Source organism: Rhea pennata, chromosome 1, assembly GCF_028389875.1.
Source record: "Rhea pennata isolate bPtePen1 chromosome 1, bPtePen1.pri, whole genome shotgun sequence".
Lineage (NCBI taxonomy): Eukaryota > Metazoa > Chordata > Aves > Rheiformes > Rheidae > Rhea > Rhea pennata.
The window spans coordinates 48054210-48078303 of record NC_084663.1 but is presented as its reverse complement, the minus strand read 5'-3'; the positions used below and the strand labels follow the sequence as shown (position 1 = coordinate 48078303).

Genomic DNA, 24094 nt, shown 5'->3' with positions numbered 1-24094 from the left:
AACACACTCACTTCTGCCACTTAACCTTTACCTTCTCTGAACCTCAGCCGGTCTCATTTAACAGGGGACATCTCTCTGACTGAGGTAAGCCTCGGTGATGCCTGCCTCATTTTCCCAATTGCATTGAGATCCTCACCTAGAAAACGCTGGGGTTCTCATTTTTATTATTGATAAACAATGAAAAAGCTGGCAGGGAGGAAGAGTTTGGCTCCCCCCTCCCCCGCCTCAGAAAACGCTGTCTCCACAGACACCGATCTGGGGCTTAACGCCGTCCCTCAGCCCCTCGGAGAAGGGGACGGCATCGCACAGACTGCGGGGGGAGGTGGGAGGTCGAGAGGGGGAGGTCGCAGTGCCGACCCACACCTACCCCACCGCGGGCACGCCGGGACTCCCCGCCGCCCACACACTGACGGGCTGGGTCGGGCCGCTCCGCAGCAGCGAACCGAAGCGCGGCGGCGGCCAACGGCCGCCAGCAACGGCCGCCAGCAACGGCCACCCAACAGCCGGCGGGAGCGGCGCGCGCGCCCGCGCGCGCGGGCGGCCCCGGCGGACCGTTAGGGCAGCCCCGCCCCCCGCCCGCGGCCACGCCCGACGCCCGACGCCCTCGGCATGGCCCCGCCCCCCGGGGCTCGCCGCGTACCGCCCCCTCCGCTCCCTCCCCCCCTCCCGGGGGCGCTGCGGCCCCTCCCGCCGCCCTCCCCGCCCCTCCCCCCCCAGCGCGGGGGCAGCCCCCGGCCCCGCCGCGGAGCCCCGGGGCTTCGCGGGCGGGGAGGGGCGCAGCGCCCCGCCCCCGCGGGAGCCGCTCGTGGCAAAGTCACCGACCCCCGCCGAAGCCCGCCGGGCTCCATCAAACGCCGTGGCCCTGCCCACCGACGTCATGGAAACAAGCGCGTCAGCCGCCCGCCCGCCAGTGGCGGCGGCGGCGGGGGGCGGGCGGCGGCCGTGGCCCCGCCCCCCGCCCCCCGCCGGCGCCGTGCCCAGCCGAGGCGCCTCCCCCGCCCCCATTGAAGACGCCGCACGTCGGGACCCCCCTTCCCCGCGCCGGGCGAGGGGCCCCGTCACGTGGCCGGGGCGCCGCAGGCGGTGAGGGGGGCGGCGGGCACCGGCGGTTGCGGCGCGGCGCGGGGAGGGGGCTGCGCGGCGCCGCGGGGAGCGAACAAGTGAGTGAGCGCGGCGGAGGTGGCGGCGGCGGCGGCGGCTCGCTCCGCCCTGCGGCGCCTGTAGCGGTTACTCGGCGGGGCTGGGGCTGCGCGGTGCGGGCGGGGGCAGCGGCGGCGGCGGGAGCGCCCGTGAGGCGGCGGGGCGAGCCGCGGCTCCTGCCCGGTGAGGCGGCGGGGGCGGGGCGGGGCGGGCGCTTCGTGCCCCCCCCCCCCTTCCTCCTCCTCCTCCGCCCGCGGCTCTCCCTGCGCCCGCGGCCCCCTCCCCGCCGCTCCCCTCCCCAATTCGGTCGCCGCTCCCCCTTCTCCGCCGCCCCCTCTGCCTCCTCCCCGGCCGCGGGGCGGGGGCGGCGCGGCGGGGCCGGGCGGCCGCGGGCGGCGCGGGGACCTTGTGCGCTCGGCGAGCGGGCGGCGGCGGCAGGTTCCCGGGCGCCTCGTCCCGCCCCCCCCGTCCCCAGCTGCACAGCGGCGGCGCCGAGGTAAGCGGCCCGAGGGGCGCCGCCGCTTCCCCGCAGCCACCCGCCCGCCGCCCCGGGGGGCGCGGGCAGGTGCAGGCGGCGCCGCCGGGCCTCGCGGTTCCCCCCGGGGCGAGGCGCAGAGGGAGGTGGGGGTTGCGCCGCCGCGCCGCGCCGCACCGGGGGCGCGCACCTGGGCGCCGGGCGCGGCGTGACCTTGAGGGCAGCCGGCGCGGGGCCCCCGCGTGACCGCGCCGCGCCGCTGAGCAGCCGCGGGGCGGTGTTTTCGTGGCGGCGGACGCGCCGCTCGCTGCCCGCCTCGGGGGCTGCCGCCGGCGCGGCGGAGGGATGCTGCGGGGGCGGCCGCGGCGCGGGGTCCCTGCCCGCATCCCAGCCTTTGGATGCGGCGCCACGTGAGCGGCACCGGGCTCCGGGGGGCTGGAGCGTGTTTTGGGGCGGGAGGCGGCGGGGTTGGGTTGGGGGGGGGGGGGGGCGGGAGCGGCGAGGCTGCGCCGACGGCTGCCCGCGGAGCGCGGCCCTTCGCCGTGGGCAAGAGCCGCCTGGAAGCGTCCGGGATTTGGGGGAGGAAAGGAGGTCCCGCGGAGGCCGAGCTGATAAGGCTTGGACTCGTCGCCCTGTGGGAGGCATTTCGCTTTACGTAGCTTGGAGCAGTGTAAGTGACCATCATCGGAATGACTAGGGATGTAAGCCTGAATTTATAAAAGCTCTTGAAAATCGGGAGTTGAGGGTGAGTCTATCCCGGATTTTTCGACCTGATGGGTGATTAATTTGCACTGCTGCCGTGGGAGTCGAAGTAGTGCTGTCGATGTTCCACGCTCAACAAAAATTGTTGCTAATATTTAATGTTTCTTTTTTGTTTCGTTTTTTCTCCCTTGTATGAGAAAGGAGGCGGGGGGGGGGGGGGGGGGGGAAGAAAGGTACACAGTAACAAAATTTCAGGGGCTTCTTTTCTTGCCATTATAACCTCTCCATCACAGAAGTGCAAAAGTCTTAAATAGCTGTTGTATACAATGGTCTTAAATTCCTAATTTTGTGGGACTTTCTTATCACATACTTATTAAAAGTAACTGAAAATACCTAATGCATTGTTTCATGCTGTCATTCTGACAATGTATTTACACTGGTATCTGGCTTACTGATGAGTTACAGGGTGACTACCTAGGTGAATATTCAAGTCGTATACCTTAGCATGTCCCTTCTTGAAATGAAGTCCCAAGCTAAATGTACCTGTAAAATGTGTCTTGCATCATTGGCAATTTACAATCTTGGCTGGCTTTTTAGGGGGGGGGGGGAAGAGTATGGTATATCTCTGGAAGACCACAGCCTGTCTAAAAGGTGCTGCATCTTTAAAAATGCTTGTTCGTGCTACTGAATTTGAATTGAAATAGCGTTTCTAGATAATAAAGGTTTTTACTAGATGGCTTGCCAACTCCTGGGTTCATCTTACTGTGAATTAGTACATGGCAGTAACTATAGCTGTAGCCTGTGTGACTTTCTCTTTGACTGTTTGTTGGAGCTTTTCAAGAATTTGTTCCAAATATCACAATGGCAGGAGTAAACTTGTATATCTTCAAACCGTTGACTCTTCTGGCAGGAACAGCTTCCAGTGTACTGGAACTTTAATACTTATGGCATAATGAATGGAAACTCTCTTAGTGTCAGTGGAAAAAGTGGTCACTGAATTTGGTCTGAAAAATACTCATACGCTTTAAAAAAAAGAAGTGAATTGCTGGTCTGGAACAGTGTTATTGGGTTGTTTAGGGTATGGCTATTCTTCTTATTCATTACAGTCACTGAAAGCGTTCACCTAGGCTAAGTTATCTGGACTCAAGAAGCAGGAATCCTGTGTTATTTATAAACACTTGAAGGCTTTCCCAATCAATATTGCTATCTCAGTACTGAACTGTAACATTAGTTTATTTTAAAAAAATGCTTGCAATGTGGGTAATTAAAATGATATAAGTCAAGGCTAATTCTAAAGTGAGTTGTGGCTGTACTGTGTGTATGTACAAATACAGTGACTCACTATTGCATATTAAGTAGACACTGTTGTGTTTGGGAACTTAAAGCAGAAAACAGACTAGTATTTTTAGTATTGGATGATGCATTTTAGTTTCTTACAAATCTGTATTACATACAGCTATTAATATAGGGATCTTCATTCGTATAACATTCAACCAGCTAATAATCTGTTAGTGATTCTAGTAATTCAAATTCTCGTGTTCAATATTAAAATATCATTTAGAAAGTGATTCTTTCGCTGGACTAGAGTGTAGAGAACTTCTCTTGGCTATTAAAATTGAGAACCTCTAAGTCATGTTGTGGAAGCTTAACAGGAAGCTGAGAAGCTTGTAAATGTGTTATAGCTCATGGTCAGGAAGATCTAGCAATTAAGGCTTTTTAAAAACTGTTTAAGATTATTATTCAGAATGTAAGAGAAATACGGAAAAACTGCAAGTTGTTATAAGATAGAATAAATAGAAATTGGATCTACTAAAGCCGCCACAAAACATGTAATGCTTTGGAAGACTTAAATTTGCCAGTATTTAAGATCTTAGAAAGAGCTGGGACCTGTACTATCTGATCAAGCCAAAATGGACTCAGCAAAGCAGTCAATAACATGCCATAGCAAGCAAGTTTCCCTTGACAGAAGGCTGGACAAGATAACCTGAAGTATCTTCTAACTCAAATTTCTTCCATTAAGGTAGACTAAATATTAATGGCACTTGAGCATTCTTTACCACTGAAATGTGACCTCAGTGATGTCTTTCAGTGTTTGAACTGTTTATTTTAGTACAAAACTCCTCTTCCCCTTTTTAACAGGAAAATAACAGTAGTGCTACAAAGATGCATATTTTACTGAGAGTTGAAGTCAGCTTTCAGTTACCAAAGATTACTCTAAAGCAGAATAATGCTCAGCCTTGATTAGCTCAGGCCATATAAATATAAATGCCTCTTGACAAGAAACTTGTAGAGTACTTGAATCTATGGCAGATTTCTTATTATAGAAATACACATTTACTTTCCTCCAAGAAGATCAATACAAGTTTAATCATATTCTTCAATTTGAACTCTTCAGTATTCTTGCCTTGTCTTAAAATGAATAATAATAATAATAATAATAAACTTGTTAAATCTGCTGTTCGGGAGATACTGATCTTTCTTTGTAGAGTATTTAGTTATAAATAAATAAAATCTTGGAGTTGCAGTATTGTGCCTTAAAAAGTTAGGAATAGCTGTTCCTACTAGCTGCTATAGTGGGTGCAACAGTCTCAGTAGTTTTCTGTACTCAGACGCCTTGAATTTGCTCCTGAAGACATCACTTATTTCTCATTACAAAGTTAACTGATTGAAGAGCAAGGAGAGGAGCAGACATGAAATGATATGTGAGGATTTTTTTTTTCCTTTTCAAGGTGTGGAATTCCTGTTATGATTTATGTAGAGGATGGATATTTGCCACAGGTGTTAATAACTAGTTATTTGTATACCTGGAAATGGCTTGTTTTTATGTTTAGTCATCTTTGCTCTTAAATGGCTGTCAGTATTGTTGATTTTCCCCTAACTTTGGCTTCAAATATTGGAAAAGATCATGTTCACTAATTGCATAGTGAAATGATAAATAAAAAGGAAGGAGCTGAGTTTATGGAAACAAAACCAAGCAAGCATTTGCATTCACATATGAAGAGCAAAAATGGATTCAGTATCTCTGAAACAGGGCAGATACAGAAGATGGAAGCATTATTAATAAGCAGTATGGATGGAGGATGGATTGGAGGAATTTGAGAGGTACCATGTACAGTGGAATTATCAGGCAAAACAAATTAGAATAACTGATTTTGGAACAGTTGCTCCTTTTGGCACCAAGTATAGTCTCAACACCAGTACGTGGAAAAGTTCAGGTTGTATTTTATTCCTATGTTATCAGGCTTTCAAGTACGGTTTATGAAAATGAGTTTCTAGCTTTCATGACAGGTTTCACTTAATATGAACAGTAAATTTGGATCTGCCTGCTCAAGCTGTTCATATTCCAGTAAACATTATGAAAGTGATTTCTGCTGCCATTTTTATAAATCTTATTCCAAATGACAGATGCCAGCAGGAGGTGTTATTAGCTTAATTTTGGTGAATTGCAAAATAGGCATGAGGCTTTCTCTGTCAGTATTTGGAAGCTCTAGTGGGAGAAGAAATGTAAAGAAAATGTAGGAGGTGTGTGTGTGTTGTGTGGGTTTTTTTTTTTTTTTTTTTTTTTTGACCAAAAATAATTCTGAAGATAAATCAAATTCTTTTGATCCAATAAAATGAACAAGATGTAATGACATGTTACAAGACAAATCCCAAACCCTGTCTCAGGGGAATATGGAGGGTATAAGAAGGTATACTCTCTTGCTTAGTGCTGGTGGCAACTATACTATGCAGTTTGTGAGTACATAGATAAATTTTGAAGATGACAGGATATTTCTGACAGGATTTGTTGCTAGCCACTAAGTTTGGCTCATTTTGCCACTCAAAGTAACTAGTGTATTACAGCAGTAGTGTTGACTTACTGCTGGCTATTCTGAGGTACTGCCTTGGAGAAGGAGAGGTCCGGGCGAGTCCTTTCATGGCCTTCCACATATGGCTAACTATGAGACAAGAGTAAGAGGATCTCCCTTCAATGGTCTGTGTATCTAAATTTTTCAATGTTGATTACAAGTGAGATGTGGCCTTAATTCTCAGTACGCTCAGGAAACATCATGTTCTTAAAACATGCTTCTGTAGAGCCTATCACTTGTAATCTACCCTTACTTGTACCCTTATATTCACTGAAAGATAAGGTGGCAGTAGGGAATACAACACTATTCGTTCTGACCACTTGGTGTACAGTGTCTACTCTATGAAGAAGAGGCCTTAGATGTACCATACTCTGAATAGTTGGTAGTGAAAACTGTATTTACAGATGATGGTAAGACTTCCTCATATCAAGGCAAAAAAGATGATTCAGACAGTCTTACTTTAAGCAGCTATTTAACTTCTTTGGACTTAGCTAGTGTAGGAGGCAGTGGTATGTTCATTTCAGACTGTTTTATGTCTTTGTTTAAACTGCAATTTTGATATTCATTTTAAGACTTTTTGAAGCCAAGGTGATCTTTAGTCACAATTCTGTGAAACAGTTAAGTCACTGAATGTACTTTTCCCTGGGATGTTATAGATGTGCTCCTGCAGAGAGATCCTTTTGCACTTGTTATTAGACAAACTGTCTAGTTGTCCATATGGCTCTTTCAGGAGTGCCACATCACTATGCTTTTAATTGACACAGGAGCTTAGTCAGTAGCAGTGAAGTGAAGTCTTGTAGACATTGCAAACTTTTTTTGCGAGACTTCTAGAATATCATACATTGGTAGGGCAGTGGCCATTGTAAGCTTCTAAATAAGGCTTGGAAAGAATTTATTTTTGTATAGCAGATGTCTACAAAATAGGAATCTTGAGTCTTAAACAGAAGATTGGCTAGTAGCTTCTGTTAAAAGCAAGCAAACATCTTGCATTAATGCTTTATTCTGAAGTTATGGCACACTTGTGGCAAGGTCTTTCAAAACCAGCGTGCTAGATCAACATAATCTTAAGAGTGTTGGGACAACTTCTTTTGTACTTTTGTCGCTGTGAGGGGAAAGTTTCATGGGGTGTCTGAGGTTGTCTAATAGTTGCTTTCGCTTCCACCCTGTTCTCAGCTGCTCAGTACTTTTTCTTCTCCTGTAAGAAATTGTGCTTCTCTGACTCATTAGACTAGCGGATCATTTGCACAAGACTAGTGCACTGAACATGTTCTCCAAAGGATAAAATGAGAGGCAAAATTCTCACAAGGGAAACAGTATGGGTGTTCAGGTAGATGGTGCAGGAATAGTCCTTGTTCTGTTGTCACATGAAACAGTTTCTAGAAAGTACTAGCCTTTTTATTAGATGAGAAGATGGTTCAAGTGTCAGCCTTGAACTAATGGCTTTCCAGAAAAAAAGATTTGGATCTATCCTTTAATATTTTATCTAGTGCAAAGATCTTTAAGAGTATTATGACCATTTACTGTATGTGTTGGTGGTTTCTGACACTGGAGTAAGGGAAATGAAAAACTGCTTGTCATATTGTGTGTACAGACTTGCTTTTTGAGGCTTTGCTTGGGAGATAAGCAAAGGAGATTGTAGCAAGAAATGGATAGAAAAGCTGAAAGGTATGGTTAGTCCTGAAGTTATCTGAGAAGGAGTGCTATTTTGAATCTCTGATTGCTATTTAGATATAACAGAGATTAAAGCAAAATCTTAATATGCATATTGAGCAGGAGTTTGTCACTTCCATCTAGGTGACACTGCTGTCATTAAGTTGCTTCGGTCTGCTAATTCCTTTCTTCACTTAGGAATGAACTTAGTGCAATACTTCATTGATTTGCGGTGTATTCCATAGACTTAAATTTGAGCAAGGTCTAGCAACCTTATTTCGATGAGGTAGTGTAAAACATGAAATGATTTAAACAGGTTGGCAATATCTGTGCTACACAGCTTTGGAATATACCTAGCTTTTTGTGAAGCTGAAGAGTTTGACAGTTGGGGAAGGGGCTCTATTGCTATTAACACCTGCATTGATTCCACCTGTTTTCTGCTTTATTAACAGCATAAATCACTTCAGCTTGTGTTCACCTACTTCTTGAACTCTTAAATTGATGTAGTTAACAGTTGCAGCTATTTTCACATTCTGCAGTAAGCTTGGTTTTTATAGTGATGTAGCTTATTCCAGTCTTTACAAAGGTTGATTTGAATGTGTTTGGTAATAGGTGGATTCAGCTGTGCTGACTGCAGATCCGGGGACTTGTTTCTAAACTGAAGCTGTCTAGCTGCAGCTGCTTGCCTAGTAAGGCAGTTTCTAACAGGCATATGATTTTTTTTGTTCTGGTTTCACCAATCTTGCTGTTTCTAAAATGAGTTGAAAATGATTCAGCAATAAAGCCCTAAATTATCTGTCTAGGATGTGAGAAGCATGGTCTCTTGCTTTTTGAATGTTTTTGGCTTGTTAGTCTGTTTTTGTTAATGGAGGCACTCCAGTAGTGGAGCTACCCTTAAGACAGACAGCTGCTCATAGTGCACACCAGTTTACAGGAAATAGTCTTTGAAAAAGCCTTTTGAAACTGTCTTAATATAACCATGCATTTCAGAAAATGAAATACCAGCATACAAAGTGGTAGTATATCATAAGAATAATATCAGCTTGTGAGTGAGCAATTTACATGTGGCCTTTTTGTTCTTGTGGAACTGGCATTGCTAAATGCTTGACAGAACCGCCTTACAAAATCACGTAGAAAAGGTTGTCTGATTTATGCAGAGTTTGACATTCTGAAACTGCAGTACTAACTTCAGCTACCTCAAAGCACAGGAAACAAGTTTACCAAATGGAAAAATACAGTAAATGAATGTTTGAAGGGACTACTTCAAGTTTTCTGGAAAGATATTGTAGTGCCATTTTAATATGTGGGCTAGTCAATCCAAAGCTGAAATGCTGAACATCTGCATGGACTTGAAGCTTCACATTCTCCTTCTAGTGCCAGATTTAAAGCTAAAGAAATTAATATGGAGAAAATAAATTTTACTCATCTTGGGCAGAATGCTGTAAACTGGAGAGTGTAGCAAAATGAATTAGTTGGAATAGGCTGGTTGCAAGGATCTGTGCCAATGAGCATTACCAAAGGTCTCTCCTGGGCATTACTGAGATAACTAACTACAAACACTCTTGAAAGAGTTTTTCTTAGCTGCTACTGCTTGGAATAGTTGGAAGCAAGTTGTAATTTGCACAGACAATGTGTTCAGAAGTTCTATACCAATGCATGAAATACCTTATTTAAGTAAGAGCTGCAGTCAACTTCAGTGGTCTTAGTCTCTATCTTGAAATATAGTGACATGTGGCTAGTTCTGGATTGTGGTATTAGGGCTGCTAGATAATTTGGATCCCTCTGGATGAAAAAGTAGAAGGAAGTTGAGGCCACATCGTGACTTACTTGTGCCCAGTGCTTTTCTTCGTACAGTGAAGCAGTGGGATGCCAGGGGAGTAGACTGTCTCCTGTTGGCTTAATGCTCTTCTACCTTTTGAAGTTCAGCAAAAAAAGTGCAATCCTGTGCTCCGGGTATAATTACCTCATGTGATAGTATAGGGACTGGCAGCATAAGGAGAAGGTCTGTGGAAGAGGCCTCTGATCTTGTTGGCTAAGTTGAGTAAGAGTTGGCAGAGTGCTCTTGTACTGATGAAGACTGACCAATATTGGGTTGCATTAGCAAGAGCATAGGCAGCAGGTTAAGGGAAGAGACTATCCCCTTCTGCACTCATCAGGCTGCAACTGCATGTGTCTGCACTGCACAAAAAAGATCCTGACAAGAGAGTCCTGCAGAGGGTCAATAAGGTAGTAAGGAGCATGGTAGGTGAGGGGAGGTTGAGAGTTGGGTTTTTTAACCTGCTAGGGAGATGGATAAGGAAAGGACCGTAACTTCAGTATTTAAACTTACAGAGAAGGTGGAACCAGACTTTTCAGTGGTGAACAGCAGAAGAGGCAAAGCTCAGAAGTTGCTGCGAGGAAGATACTAATTGGATAAGAGGTATTTTCCACATGGTTAGTTAAGCTCTGAAACCAGGTTGCCCATAGAGATGGAGGAGCCTCCATCCCCATCGATTTACAAAACTTAACGGGACGAAGCCTGGAGCACCTACTTTAAGTTCGAAGTTAGACCTCTTATGAGCAGCAGGTTGGACTAGCTGACCTTTAGAGATTGCTTCTGATCTGAATTAGTCTGATTATCACATGAACTAGATAAATAGTAAGCAAAAACTGCAGCTAGGCGTATCGTCTGATATTCCAGTTTAATATTTTACAACTGTCATCAGCAGTTCTGTAAAACCACTTGCATAAGTTATGTTCTAGCAGATGTTCAGAGCTTTGTTACTGCCTTTCACACAGAAGCTTCCTTGGTTGGTTTGAGCTGATTAAGCGTTGCAGCATAGGAAGAGGCAGTCCCAGTGTCCCCCGACCTTCAGAAGGAGCCACACACATTGTTTCTGTCACCACTTCTCAACTACGTCTGTTCCCTGACCTAGTTCAGGGAATGGTCAGGTAAGCATTAGGGGAGGTGCAAGACAGGGCACAGGACTATAAATTCTGGCAGTAGTGGAGGTTCAGATCGTCCCAAACTAATTGTGAAGCCATGTCCTTATTCTTGCATGTGCCTGCTCTTACATGGTAATATATCTACTTGATATGCTAATTCAGCTGAGCTATTAACTCTAGTAGTGCAATCCTTGCCACTTAAGATAACCATTTTAAAAACTGAAGCTAGTCATTTAAGGCCTCATTTGTTATTGAAGAAACATCAGTCTATGTAGGATGAGATTCATGTAACTATTTTCTGTCATGTCCTAGATACCTAAATTGAATCTTAAGGTAGAAATTCCAATTTATCCATCTGCCGTTTTAAAAAAAGAGCGTAAGGTGCCTAGCTTAGCAGTAGATGTTACTATTTGATTAGATGAATTTACCTGTAGCAGTAAGAAAATAAACTTTTGAACTATGGAATTCAAATAAACCTCAAATTGTATCTCCAGCTGACAAAGGGAGAATGGGATGGTGAAGTGCAGAACTTCAGCATTGGTTTCTACAAGCTGTCTATTACTAATTGTGTGCTAATTCTCATGGAGTGATAACACTGAAATCAGTAATTGTTCAGCCATGTACTAAGTGTAAGGTCTTATGTTTTTGTTTAAAACAGCAACAACTCAATAGATCCTTAAATATAGAGTTAGTATTTTTAAAGTGTAAAATTCTGTAAAATTTGCTTTAGAAGTCTATCTTGGAGGAGGTAATCAAAACATAGCAATGTTTCAAGCGATTTTTTGAATGCATTTCTCCCCCTCTCACCCCAAGTTCATATAAATGGATCATCATGCCCTTACTTGCTGAATAGAAGCTTATTTTGGTGGTCCCTCAAATATTAAGGGTATTATGTAAATATAAGGATGTGCTATTAATTAGGTCCCATTCTTGTAGGATTAATACACAAGTATGAGGTGAACTGAATTCAGCTCTCAGTGAGATAGAGATGGCTGTTTCCAGTTTGCAAAAAAATTGATAAACCAAATCGGGGAGCTTAATGAGACTACAGTTTAGAGATGAATTAGAGTAGTGATACCATAGCAATTCACTGGTTGAATTAAGTATGCAAACTTATAGCATGTGCCTCACTTATACCACCTGGTTATGACTTCATAGTTCTTCAGAAAAGAATTTTTGTGGGATATGGTTTCACATTCTCTCAACTCACATAAGTACTGTACAGTTTGACTCTGTCTTTGAGCTGGCACTGTTGTTGGTGCATCTGTGTGGTGAGTCAGGTCAGATAACCAATCTGACTGAAAATTGCCTTTTCCTCTGGATCAGCTTCCTGATCTGACTTCTTACAGATTTGCACAAATGCTGCTGTTGTCATAAGAGACCTTAATTTGGGGATGAACAGGGTGACTGGAGTAGTTGGAATACATCCTGATCTTTGGGCATAACTTTATTTCTGATGGAAGAGGCAAGAGTTTTCCTGCCTCTCTTGGCCTCCACTAGGTTTACAGTGCAATCTGTCTGCAGTCCTGGGAGCAAGATAGAGCAAGCTGGGGAGCTACAGGGTACAGGCTTGAGGAAGGATGCAAGTGCTTCAGTGAAAAAGCAGTGGTGCTAGAGTGGTGCTAGAATTTGGAAAGCAAAACTATGAGGTGATCTCACGTGCTCAAGGAAAAACTTAAATTCATAATATGATGTTTAATTGTGAAACAGGAAGCAACTTGGCTCACTGACTTGTTTAATGAATCTGCAATGGGGAAAATGAGGATGCAAAGTGAGCGCTGCTTTCCTGTAGGAAGAGGGAACTGAAGCAGCCATCTAATGTGCCAAAGGGTAGTTCTTCTGTTTTTAAAACTTGAAACAAGTAAATTTCATACATTAGGTGCATGCTTCTTGGGTAGGTAATAAACAAAATCTGATGACTAAACCCATCTGGATCAACTCTAGATCCTCTCGATTCATGTAAAGTTCTAAAACCCTTGAAATTTATCTTCTTTTGGGGGAGGGGACAACACTGCTTTGCTCTTTCAGAGGAAGTTTTGACACCAAGCTTCTGGACACTGTGCCTTTAGCAGAAAACAGTTTATCACTTGTCTGAGCTTTTAGTGTATAAACTTTTAAATAGTGGAAGTTGGCAATAACCCCTAAATGTCTAAAAAACCCTAATATCTCATAAAATAATTTGATAATGCTCTTGATAATTCTAAGCATTTTTGTCTTAATTTAGCATTTTAAAAGCAATCTGGGAAATAATTGACTTTTTAACAAGTGATCTGCAGTGCAAGAGTTTTAAATTTTGCAGTATATTCTATAAACAAGCAAGGAATGTTTGTTTGCAGACCCTTTTCCTGGAAAATTTTGTCTAATTTTGGCCAAGAGCTTCATATTTACCTCCTTGAGATGGCAAAAAACTATCAATCTGTCTGTTTAAAGCCAGCTCCACTGTTTCCATGGCAGCCAATGTCAACACTGTTCGGTCATAATTGCCAACTCCAAAGCAGGCAGATCAATGGAAATTCCAAATAGAGCAGCAGAGCTCTTGCTTCAGAAGACAAGTGAAGCCAGGTTTGCTGCTAGGTACTCGCTCTTGAGCACTCCAGCAGAAAGACTAACTTTGTGTTACTTTGTACTCTGAAGTGACACCAAACCTTTCTGGCTCTTTACTAGTGAGTTTTCTTGGGCTGGACTCTTAGTTCCACAATTTTCTGAAATTCAAATAAGTAGTTCTTTAAAAGAATGAATTGTCAAAAGGCTTTAGCTTTTCTGAAATTCAGGAACAGCAGAATTGTAGGAATGAAAACTGCTGAATAACTTGAACTGTTGGTTCACTTGTCAAAAATATGTAGCCATCAATTTTATGGTACTTGCTAGTACTGCTAGAGTTGATCCTGTTATTGTCAGTATGCAAGACTTTGAGATTTGATGATTGATTGGGGGATTAGAAACAAAACACCAGCTTCTGCTGGTCATCGGCATACCTGTGTATGAAAATCTATGGAAGTTCTTAGCTTCTTTTAAACTGTAACTGCATTACGTTTGCAGGCACAGCTCTTGTAATGCTTTCTTACAAGGTATCTTTTCCACAGCTGATAAGTTAAATGATGCCTGTACTCCCTCTACTGGCTCTGGAAAAATAACTATCAAGAGATTAAATACTTCACTGTCACCTTTTGCAAATATGGCTATGTAGAATGGACTTAAAAATGGCTTCATGGATGGAAGAGGGGTTTTCCTGAAAAATGGGTCAACACATAGTTGCTAAAAGCTAATCAGGTGCCTCAGATGCTATCTCCTGCTATAATGGTAAACACTGGTGTTGTATATACCTCCATAATTGTAGTCTGGTCTATTGTTTGTGTATCATTGATTGGATGGTGCTACCCAAATTGAGATATCAAATACTTGTATATCTAGTCATATATCTCAGAGCCCTATTTATAGGGTTCATATGCTATATGTATACAAACAGGACACCTGAAAGTGTCTTATCAGAGGAGAGACAATTGGTGCCTTGTGAAGTACAGTGCCCTGTACTCTTTATTTGCTTTTCCAAGACTGTTTCTTCCTTTGTGAAGAGATTTTTTTTTATATATATACCTAAATTCTGATCCAGAATGGAAGAAGTTCAGACCTTGAACAAGGTCACGGTTCAAATGTTATCCATAATCAAAACAGTTACTGTGGAAAGTTAACAGGCATCTTTAAGTGCGAGTGCCAGTCTTTTTGATGATGATTTATTGTTATGTTCATTTTCACTTTTGGCAACAGACAAATGATCTTAACAGTTTTTTGGACGGAGAAAATAAACTTTCCTGTTACTGGTCATTAGTTGTTCTGGAGCTGGATAAAGGGAATAACAAACCAAATTTGCCTGTTTAGCATTTGTTGATTCAAGATCTCTCTGAACAGGTACCCCTGATCATTATGATGTGAAGAGTCTGGCTCCCTGTTGTTAAGTTTGACAATATTTTCTAGTTTTTCATGCTTCTAAGGCGTACTTCCTGGAAAGCTCAGATTCTGTTGTCCAGATGTTTGGTTGTGTAATTCATGACTGTGGAAAATAATTCAGAACTATAAGGGTATCCTGCAAATTTGATTTAAAAAAATTCTATGCAGTCAAACACAAACATTCTTCCTGTTAAGAGTTCTGTTTTCATATGCCCATGGCTACCTTCAGATATCTTTAGTCATTGTTACACCTAAAATTGGCTACTTGGCTTTGTCAAAATGAGCAGTTGCCTAAGCTTTCACAGAGAAGTTTAAATAAATCTTCTCTGAAAGTGAATGCGTTCACCCTACCAAATACCCTGTTCATCCAGTTTTTCCTATTAGGTAAACTATTGTGGATTAAGGTCCTAGAGTTTACCCTGTGAGTTGGATATCCTCCATGTATGATCAGAATTTAGCATATGACTGTCATGTTGAATCATTTCAGTTTTAATGCTATTAAGTTACAACTTTGTACATTCATGTTAATCAACAAGAAAACCAGAATGTCCTGACTAGCATAATATAGGCCATACAGTTTAGCTTAATAATGCCTGCCTTGAACCCTAGTTTTCAAGTCAAGAAAGAGCAGCTGGGAATTCTCAGTGCCTAGAGAAATGCTTCAATTTCCTAGGAAAGCCTAGCATATTTTTTTTGACTTCTAAAGTTGGAGGTATCTGAAACTTCATGTCTTACAGTATTTAAAAAGCATCAGTGTACTTTGCTTTGGGCTTTTTTTTGAGCAATTTTATTGTGAGGCATTTGCTTAAATACTTGAAAACACTTGCTTAGTTAAATGTTTTTGACAGCTGATGGCTTGTTTTAATAATGGTATTGCTCAACAAAAAGGTAAAAAAGTAACACTTGAGTAAGTTTCTGGACTTCTAAGGAAGAAAACTCACAAAAGCTTATCAGAGTCTTAATTGTATGCCTAAGGCAATGTGCATCAAATTAGATTCTAGTTTTAACAGGTGTATAATTATACAATTATTGTGTATTCCTTTACAGTTTGATTCTGGATGCTGAACATATACTACTATTTGGTTATATTGCTACATCTTTTTACTTGATGACTACTCTAAACTGTGTTCAAATACTGACAAAACAAGATTTGTCACCCTTCCTCCCCCCCCCCCCAAGTCATGCAGTTTTTTTTAAAGAAAAAAGATTCTAGTAGGAATAGATAAACCTGCTACAATCTGACTCCTGTAGCAGTAGTTCTTTAGTGTACTGAGAATAACCTTGCTATTAGTAGTCTAGAAAATAGAATGTTTGATATTAGCTGCTGGTAGATGCACTGGAGGTGCAAAATACAAAACTACACAAATGTTCAGTATAAACACATCCTGAAGATGAACTGGAAGTATTATTTATAAGCTGTGTTGCTGTTTCTATAAACATATTAAACATCTTTCATATGTTCGTGATCTTAGTATAAATGATTTATCTTAAAATAGCCCTTTCCTCCCCTAAAAGCAGTGTTTTAAAATGTTGGAAGTAGAGTCAAGCTAGCCTTTAACCAGACAAACAAGACTTGAAACATAGATTAAAAATCACAGTAAAACTTAGCTTTCAAACCTTGACAAAGTGTACAAACTTAAATATGCATGTAACTTAAATCAGCGAATTCATAACATAACTGTGAAATGTGGCATCTGTTTGCTTGTCAATGTATGGGCCTCTCTTGTAGCAAGTTCTGATTTTCTAACCTGTTTGCTGGTATGTCTAGAACTTACTTTAAAAGTCTGAAACTTCTTGTGAAGATTAGCAGACTTCATAGTTGCATCACTTTTTTTTTTTAAAAAAAAGTCTACCTCAGTTTTTTTTTGGAAACATTACTAAAATGATTCTTAATTAGAAAGGTTGTCAGACACTGCTTATTCATGTGCTTTCCTTGACAACTTCATGAAAAAGTCACTCTGAGTAAGAAGACTGAAATAATAAGCAGCTTCTTAGAAAAAAATCTTAGTGTGGCTGCTTCTCGCCCTCTGCTTTGTCTCCCCTCTGCCAGAAATGGAGGTGGACAGCCCTGTGTCATCTAAGCAAAAGAATCTCTTGAAGGTGCTGAGAAACCGCTGGTATCTTGGGAGGAAGACAGCTTAGGGGCCTTAGTGAAGCACTTGGAAGCAGAGAGGAGGTTTCTATGTATTATCCAGAACTGAACTCTGGAAAGACGGAGCCACTGGATTACCAGGAACTCCTGTTCCTTTTGTTTCATGATACTCTACTGCTCCTCATTTGTGTTCTCATTCACTTTCTTCCAAGGGGGAAATGGTCACTTCCCTAAGTATCACTAGCTTCAGAATAGAGGAAGCTGTAGGCTTCTTTACTTTGTTTTACCTGTATGCTGCAGAGAGCTAAGGAAAACTTAGGATGCATAGGGACTAGATTAAAATGCAATTTAGCTTCATACTTTTCTGAGCTGGTCTGAGTTCCTCCTTGTATAAGAAAGAAACTCACCTGCTAAGTTGAGATGTATTACATTCACACTTGGAATTGCTGTGTCTTTTTATTTTTTTCCAGGTGTGTGTGTGGGAAGACCCTGAATTAGGGGCACAGATCTAGATTCTTAAGATAATCAGAGCCTTCAACAGTGGCCAATTGAAATTAGCATGTACATGTCTAGCATGTACAAACTAGGCCATTTTTTTTTTCTGGCTGCTTGAAGTGCTTCACTTGAATGGAGGATTTTGTACTTCCTAAATCTTTTTTGGGGGGCACTATATGCAATTGTTAGAAGTACTCTGATTAGAAAAAGTCTGAGAATATTACTATGCTCCACTGTAAAATAAATACTCGTGGGAAGTAATTCAGGTCTGGCTCAACTGAGTCAGAGTGCTAATCTGTAGTCTACATAGACTATTAGACTCATGGCCTTTAAAGTAAGTTTCAGCTGAACTAATCACAGCAGGCTCCCAATTAAAATGGCTCCTTTTGGTAACAGGAATATTACCCTTATTGAACTAGCCAGGAGGAATCATTGCTGGGGATTCACAGGCTGCCTTAATGTGAGACTGATACTCAGTATGCCAATGGTAGTTATGCTCTTGGCACTGGAGTGCTTGGTGTTTTACAATGTTTTTCTGATAACTCTGTGCTTCAGCTGGATGGGGGAGCAAGAGAAATGAATATTATCCAGCTGTCAGTACTGAAGAGACCTGATTGTCTTGAAAAGCTTCTTAGCTACCATAGTCTTTTCCTGCTTAAAGGAAAAAGCATGAGAGCAGAGCTAAATGGATGCCCATTTCATGTCCTTATTTGAATTCTTGCTGCTTAGAGTGGAAACACAGCTATAAGGATTTTATTAGTATTAGACACCATTGATAAGAGCAAACAGTTTGGACATTTGGTTTACAGAAACTGGGGCAAATATCTCCTTTACTGAGTGGAGTAGGACTTACCAATATTATCAGAGGAGGTAATTCCACTTACAGTCTCTTTCTGCAGTTACTTTTTTTTTTTTTTTTTTTTTTTAACCAAGACAGTTGCTCATGAACTTGGCATTGGAAGAATGACTGCACAGTACAGATAGTCACACCTGAAGACTTTAGGAATAAAGCTGCAGTTGTTCGGTTTTGAGTATAATCATTTTGTACAGCGTTTGCTAGCCTATCAAAACTGAGAAGTGAGCTAAGATTACTAAATCTAGACTGTGGTTTCACAGTCAGAATTAGCTATTTAGCTCAGTCTCTGACTGCAATGACAGTGATGTATCATATGACTTGCTCATTTGCATGTCACTATCTGAAACAACAGGAAGAGGTAACCTTTCCTTGAATGGAGAAAATGGTATGTTAAAGGTGGCAACAAAATAGTTCCATGATGAACACACTCTCAACTATAGCTGAATGTGCTGATAACTGGTATACACAGGAAAGGTCTGGAGATGACTGTCATGCCTTATCACTTAAGTTTGGCTTATCAGTACAGCCCTTATGGCTTCTACAAATAAATTGACTATTTTAGTATCTTTCATTTTTTCAGGAAGAAATATTTGGGGGATCTGTTGTGGTTACTTGTTCAGCCAGTAGAAACCCTGATATTTACATCTTTTGTTTTCATTCTGTGCCTGTGAATGAATCTTTTTTTGATGACTGCTATCTACATCAGGACAACAAATAGCCCAGATTTAAATAGTACAGAACTCTAATGCCTGACTAGGATCACAATCAAGTGTGAGGATGGTGGTGTGGAAAGCTCTATGATGCTTTCTAGCTCTGCAGATCCGGGATGGCAGATCACAGAATGGTTGAGGTTGGAAGGGACCTTTGGAGATCATCTAGTCCAACCCATGCATAAGTAGGGTCATCTGGAGCACATTGCACAGGATCATGTCCAGGCAGGTTTTGAATATCTCCAGAGAAGGAGACTCCACAACCTCTTCAAGCAACCTCTTCCAGTGCTCTGTCACTCTCACAGTAAAGAATTTCCTCCTCATATTCAGGTGGAACTTCTGTGCTTCAGTCTGTGCCCATTGCCTCTTGTCCTGTCACATGGGGCAACTGAAAAGAGTTTGGCCCCATCCCCTTGACACCCTCGCTTCAGGCATTTATAAACATTGATAAGATCCCCTCTGTCTTCTCTGGGCTGAACAGACCCAATTTGTGCAACTTTTTCTCATAAGAGACACTGCAGTGCTCTAATCATCTTCAAAGCCCTACGCCGGACTCTCTCCAGTAGCTCCATGTTTCTCTTGTATTGGGGAGCCTAGAACTGGATGCAGTACTCAAGATGTGGCCTCCCCAGGGCTGAACAGAGGGGCAGGATCACCTCCCTCAACCTGCTGACAATGATCTTCCTAATGCACTGCAGGCTACCATTGGCCTTCTTGGCCACAAGGGCACATTGTTGGCTCATGGTCACCTTGTCATCCACCAGGAATCCCGGGTCCTTCTCTGCAGAGCTGCTTTCCAGCAGGGCAGTCACCAGCCTGTACTGGTGCATGGGGGTTATTTGTCCCTAAGTGCAGGACCCTGCACCTGTACTTGTTGAGCTGGGCGGGGGGGGGGCATGAACTTCCCTTCTGCCCAGTTCTCCAGCTTGTCCAAATCTCTCTGAATGGCAGCACAGCCTTCTGATGTATCAGCCAATCCTCCCAGTTTTGTATCATCAGCAAACTTGCTGAGGGTGTACTCTGTCCCTTCATCCAGGCCATTGCTGAATAAATTGAACGATGGGCCCCAGTAGTGAGCCCTGGGGGGCACTGTTAGCTACAGACCTTCGACTAGACTGCACTGCTGATTACAGCTGTCTGAGCTCTGCTATTCAGCCAGTTCTCAATCCAGCTCACTGTCCATTCATCTACCCGGCACCTCCTGAGCTTACCTATAAGGATGTTATGGGAGACAGTGTCAAAAGTCAATGTCAAGCTAGACAACATCCACTGCTCTCCCCTCATCTACCCAGGCAGTCATTCCATTGTAGAAGGCTATCAGATTGGTTAAGCATGATTTTTTCCCTTGATGAATGCATGCTGGCTACTCCTGATCACCTTCTTATCCTCCACATGCTTAGAGATGACATCCAGGATGAGATGTTAAAAACTGTCTATTCTTAAAGGTTGTGTTCCTAGTTTGGGGAGAGAAGAATAGTAGTAGGAAAAGATTAGGAAAGAAAGAGGTGCTAAAACTGCGTGGAGTGCTGAGTGTACTATTACGGATGGACTTAAAACAGGCCCCAAACAAAACATTGCTTCTCTAAATGACTATGAAAGGAGAGGAAACATGAAGTTATGTTCCAAACTCAACCCAGAGGCTGTCTGCATGATTGTTGTGACAGTAGTCTTTCACTTAATTTGTTCTTCATGAATCCTGAAGCTTATTAATGTAGGTAACTTGTCCTACTGCAAAAGAAGGTGGTAGAAATAAGACTGGTGGAAGATAGAGGTTATGATGTTTAGTGTTGAAGACAGTTACTCCAGAACCAATATGGCTGATAGTTTTATGCCTAGAGGTTGTAGTACAGCTGTACTTTTAATCATCTGAGGATGGTGACAGACAGCAGATGTGCTGCTTGACTTGTTTGCTCTGATCAAGTGCTGTGGTGGGTATCTCAGCTTAGTCTGTGCATCATATTGTGATACCTAACAGTGCTTACACATTCACTGTCTGTGGCTGAGAAACAAAATTTGTCATGAGAAGTATTTATCGCTTCTCTACTGAGTAGTGCACCAGTATTTGTTGAGGGATTACCACTGATCAACATCATTGTATGTACAGATACTAATAGTTGTATTGCAGTTATACTTTAAAAAAAAAAAAAGGAGTGGGGGCAAAAAACTTGCATAACTGAGAAGGTTTCTTAAAAGCAGTGGGTGTAATACTGCAGGCAGCTTGGAATCTTAGCCTTCAATAGGGTATCGGACTCTGAGACTAAAAAATATAGTCATGATGAACGACTACTTTTGAAAGCAGAAATCTGTCCAAAGGATAAGGCAGCGTTTAGCCTCACTAAATGGCAAAATACGACGGATAAATACTGCAAAGCTCAACTTACTTGAAGGTATTTCTTAAACTATACCAGAAGGAGAAAGCCTGCTAAAATTGATTAGTAAGCTAAGTGCTCAAGATTCATCAAAAAAAACTGAAGGGATTCTTGGTGTAATCTTAATAAAGGAGTTTGGAAAAGAAGAATCCTGTTCATCTGTTCATTCCCTTGCAAAGGCATAAAGTGGGTTTCAAATTCAAATACCGGGTTTAAAAAAAAAAAAGAAAAGAAAAGAAAAAAGAAAAGGAAAAAAAACCCCAACAAATCAGTGGGAGCATCAAGCTTGAAGTTCTCTCATGAGTTTATGATCATTCTGAAGGAGCATATTTGGCTGCTTAGGAGTAGAAGGTGGCAAATGTAAGGGCCTTTTTTCAAAAAAGTTTTCTAAGAACAGCTTGCTTTACAAGTTGGCTATTTCTGACAGGAAAGGATTAATACAGCACACAGGGGAAGCTACTATGGCTTTCAAGTAATGAATATTTCAAGAAGCAAGATTTTAAGAGCTGACCTATAAGGATAAACTGTGTTATTGAATTTGTCAAAGGCTTTTGAAAAATCAAGGTGAAGACTCTTAAACTGGTGTGTTATGAGACAAGAAGAAAGTTTAAGCTTGGCCTCAAAAGGACAAAATAAATATTCTACTTAGCTTTATGGTGTGTGCTTGTTGAGATTGGTGACTATAGCTACATCTTGTTTGGATCCCAGACTGCTACTTGTAGGGAGGATGGTTTGGAGGACCATCCTCTACTAGATCCTTACGGGAAAAACAGATCAACTGTTGCTCAGTCTCAAGCAGGGTGTTGGACTAAATGGATGACTGGACATGTAGATCTGACTACTCTTATGTTTTTACTTTCTACTAATTAGCATGTGGAATATTTCTTAATGATGTTTCTGTTCAACACTGAGCAAGTACCTTAATAGACAGGACTCATTGTCATACAGAAAGTAACTACAGAAGTAATTAGATTTAATCTCATTAGGTATAAGTATTTCCTAGTATTCTTAGGACTAATTTAAAATTTCACTCTTCATTTCCTGGAAACAAAAGGAATTCAGTAGGAATGTATTTCTGCACTTTATTGCCTGAAGATACATTAACTCTGTTTTGGCTTCTATCTCTAAAGAGCTTTTGGCAGCTCTTTGATAGCACAAAGTGTGATTACAACTGAAAGCATACAACTTCACTTAATAGATATTAATGTAAAAATCCTTTGTAGAAGAAAAGAGCTGGGATGATAAATGTCTTCTAGCCAAAGTGTTATGTGCAATTTAACTTGAACATCTTGTAACCTAAATGGACCCAAATGATCATACCTAGTTTTAGAATATGTTCTGGTGTTCAGAACTTCTAAAGTTGACTTTGAGCAATGATTTTCTTCCCTTTTCCTCTTGTGAGACAGCGAGTAGTATTAGTGAAGATTTCTTTGTTCTTAAGCTCAAACTGACTAAAGCAATTGCAAGAGTATGCATGTATATTGTTGTGGAAATTGGAAGATGGAAGTAAAAAAGGTCAAAATTTCTGAAATATATATTCAAAGTAAAATTAATTAGAAGCAGAGTTAGACAGAGGCAGCAAAAATTAGCTTTGTAAAATAAAGTAAAAAGATTTTTCAACAAAACAAGTGATCTTCCTAAAAGAACAAATTTTATGAGAAAGTTGATATTTTGCTCTAATATGGCATAATTATTGTCAGAACTGACTTGCTGGATGTATTTTCTAACAGACATGCACTAAGCTTTAAATGCAACAAGTGAATAAAATCCAGGAATCCAGTTCCAGCTCTACTGGATGCAATTTGGCACAATTTCCTTCTTTCTTTTCTTTTCCTTGAAACTTGGCTCTCTATAACAATGTCATGGGCTCAGGTTATGCCTCATTTAACACATACCTGACAGATTTTGTGACTACAATGCATTTTATAATTTGGGAACTCAAGCAACCCGGCTGTAGTCAAATGATGGATTGCTTAAGTAATATGTGATACGCTGCCATAACTCATTCAACTTAATGGTGACTAAAATTACAAAGCAAACTTTTGATAAATACTGATAAGAACTACATGGCAAGTTGTTCATGGACTTAATGTGAGTGTTTGTCAATGGATAACTATTGTACAAAGAGTTAGTTTTAGGCCTATGCATTAAGTTATTAATATGACAGACCAGGTAATAGAAGATATATTGCAGCATAAATTATCTTGAACAAATATTTTTAGGAAAAGCTCTGCAGAGTTAAGAGAACTTAATAAAATCCTGAATCATTTATTTGTAAGACCAAATGGATCTGAAGTCAAGTAAAAGGTTAGCTTTTAAGCAAACACCCCCCCCACCCGTTTAATATGCTAAAGAATAGAATAAGGTTTGGCTCCAGTCATCAGCTGCTTCAGTCCAGATTTTGGCAGCTTCATTGATCTGAGAAGCGACAAAAAGAGTAAATGCATCTTACATACTTGAAGATGTTAGAAATAATGCCCAATGGGGCAGAGTTATGTTTGGAAGTTAGAACTTTCTTTTCTGGGATTATAGTCTTAACTTGGAGTTACTTGGTCTCCATGCACTCCGACAGAACGGCTGAATTTGACAGTAGTTTGTTCGATGTCATTGCAGATCAAACAGTAGATGAGATTAGTAAGAGGAAAGGCTGAGAAGGAAGCTTCAGGGCCTGTGGGTGAAAAAGTAAAAAAGCTATGTGAACATTGATCAGAACTGCACATTGTAGAAACCCTTCAAGACATTGCTCTATTCGTAATTATTTGAAGTGATTAACTTCTGTTTTCAGAAAAATGTTTAAGTAGTAAACACCTGACTCTTTTCTGCATGTATTGGTGACTTGAAGTGTTACCACTGGAAAAAAAGTATTGGACTTCTTTTAGATAATTCA

The 24094-nt window shown here is 41.9% G+C and overlaps 1 protein-coding gene and 1 long non-coding RNA gene across 6 annotated transcripts in view; one reads left to right on the top strand and one right to left on the bottom strand.

Annotated features, from left to right (window-relative positions):
- LOC134136389 (uncharacterized) overlaps positions 1-485 on the bottom strand; it is a 45516-nt gene extending 45031 nt beyond the window's left edge. The window contains exons 1-2 of one of the 2 annotated variants that reach the window (XR_009957493.1): positions 368-485; positions 32-136 (exon numbers count right to left, since the gene is read on the bottom strand). This is a non-coding gene — a long non-coding RNA (uncharacterized LOC134136389). Of the gene's footprint in view, positions 1-31; positions 329-367 lie in introns of those variants that run through there. The other variant, XR_009957492.1, reaches the window with a different exon arrangement.
- A 579-nt stretch (positions 486-1064) lies between these two features.
- The window catches only part of ATP2B1 (ATPase plasma membrane Ca2+ transporting 1), a 65280-nt gene continuing 42250 nt past the window's right edge, over positions 1065-24094 (top strand). The window contains exon 1 of one of the 4 annotated variants that reach the window (XM_062585125.1): positions 1065-1083. The gene's annotated coding sequence lies outside the window, so the exon portion shown is untranslated. Of the gene's footprint in view, positions 1084-1126; positions 1161-1573; positions 1637-2316; positions 2361-24094 lie in introns of those variants that run through there. The other 3 variants (XM_062585124.1, XM_062585115.1, XM_062585106.1) reach the window with 3 other exon arrangements.